This window comes from Macrobrachium nipponense, chromosome 3 (genome assembly GCF_015104395.2).
Source record: "Macrobrachium nipponense isolate FS-2020 chromosome 3, ASM1510439v2, whole genome shotgun sequence".
Taxonomy (NCBI): domain Eukaryota; kingdom Metazoa; phylum Arthropoda; class Malacostraca; order Decapoda; family Palaemonidae; genus Macrobrachium; species Macrobrachium nipponense.
In genome coordinates, this window is record NC_087202.1 from 29,841,681 (window position 1) to 29,843,964 (window position 2,284).

The window sequence follows — 2,284 nt, forward strand, 5'->3', positions numbered from 1 at the left end:
TTATACACCAGAACACCGAAGACTCGACTATACCAAATATATATATAACTTTCTTGTATGAATGTAATAGCAAATAACAAAAATAAAAGGCAAAAAGCAAATAAATTAAACCACAACTTAACGCCCTTGAAATCTACCAAATCTTTGTCACGAGCGATATGAATTTTTATTTCATAAGAGTTGACACCCTAAAAAGATAATGTTGAGCGATATGATTATAAATCTAGTTATGGAAAATTTTCAAACTCTTCTTGTGTCTTAGTATTCTCGCCAGTCAACCTTTACCATTACAATTTATTTCATAGGGCTTCATATAAGATAAACATCGCAGTTAGCAAATTGCAGTCTTATATGTCTCGCCAAAGTACGTTTTAAATCTTTTATTTCGATGTATTACATATTTTAAAGTTAAGGACTGCAGTAGTCACCGAAACACATTTATTACCTTAAATTTTGCGAGGATTTAATTTCACAATATTAAATTTCTCTCACAATAAAGATCAAAACTATCCACTACTGAGAAAACGAGTATGTTAAAATTTCATATAAAGAGTTAGGATTCTCTCTCTCTCTCTCTCTCTCTCTCTCTCTCTCTCTCTCTCTCTCTCTCTCTCTTTTGTTGAATGATGGGATATTTTATCAATTAGACTGGTGATCCAGGACTAAAAGTATCAGAAGAAAGTTAGGGTCTTTGGGAAGTGGAGAGAATCCCAGGATAAAATTTAGACTAACTGAACCAGAAGAACCTTGTTGCTTGGAAAGGATAGAAAGACCTTGGAAGGGGAAAATTTCTTTTTACGCTTTTTTTTACGTCTGTCATAAATACAGATGTTTTACGCGTCTTATCTGAACTAGAAGCATTTTAACTTATTATTACTGTCGGTTATCAGTTGAAGTTGCCTCGCTGTTTTAAGAAATAAATCAGTCTATCTACTTATAATGAGATCAGCCTACCTTTCCTTTCAACTCTTCGATATTTTTGTCAGTTCTTAATCAATATCAATTGATGGAATACGAGCACACAATTATTTAAAAGGAGAAGGAAAATTATGAACTACAGAATAGTGTGTATAAAAAAAGCTTCGTGTATTGTATAATTTACTTGCATTTGTTTCTATTTATGTATTTATTTATTTGTTAATTTACCTTTTTATTTTCTGATACTGATCTCTCCTTCCCATATCAACAGCCCAGCCACAAGGTGTAATGCACAAAAACCCCTACTTTGGTACTTTATAACTCTGGAAATGTTCAACCGACCAGGATGAAACTCTAGCTTTAGCGGTTTCCCACTAAGGTCTCTTATCGTGCCAAATTTCATCCAATTCTCTTGAGCTGTTTCTAATATCCAGATGTCGACTTTTAACATTCAGAGGATGTGGTTGGGAATGGGTGGGTGGCTGAGGGAGACCTAACTTTCGTAGAGCAATAACTGTAAAAGATACAGCCGTGATACTTAGTTTTTCTGAAAAATTGTACTCTGGAGGGGTGCCTTTTGGTATTTGGTTTTTGAAATAATGAAATTTTAAAGTTACAGTAGGCCTATGCCATTCAAATTAGCCACCAACATTCAAATTTCCTGATGCTCAGGTACAGACTGCTCACAACGTTAGAAGAGAGGTAGTTTCCCTAATGTGTGCGAATTCTTCCGTTATCTTACGTATCAATTTTTTTTATCTAGATGAGAATCAGATGTTTATTCTTTTTTCCTTTACTGTATTTCCAATTAATATATTTTATGAACCTAATGTAATTAACAAGCCCCTTTTCTTAAAAGTATCTACGGAGGTCATTTTGCTCTTGAGCTGGTGTCATGAATGATATCCTTGAGAGGTTGGCAAGACTATAAGCATAAAGTGTTTTCGACAAGTGTCAAGTTATTCTCTTCATTAAAGTGAAGCAAAGGCTTGCTCAGTTAAGTCTAATTTCATATATTCTTCTAAAAGCGTTAATGGAAGTTTTTTTTCAGCAATGAATTTCTCGCATTTTGACGTGAAAGAACAGTCTTCCTGGAGTAACCAAAAGGTTTAGTATTCCCAAATTAAATCATCTAGTACCACTTGCATCTATTGTGATTGATGTTCTTACATTTCTCATCTGTTCTGTTGGTGCTTTTACATGTCTAGCAATAAAGTTTTACGTTCTTTATTTTGGCTATCTTGGTGACAGTAATAGTATTTGTACGTAATGTATTTTTATTGTAGGCACCAAGTTACTGGGCGTGTTGTAATATAACAATGACACGCTTTGAAAAACTGCTACAGGTTTCACTGCTTGGAAAGTT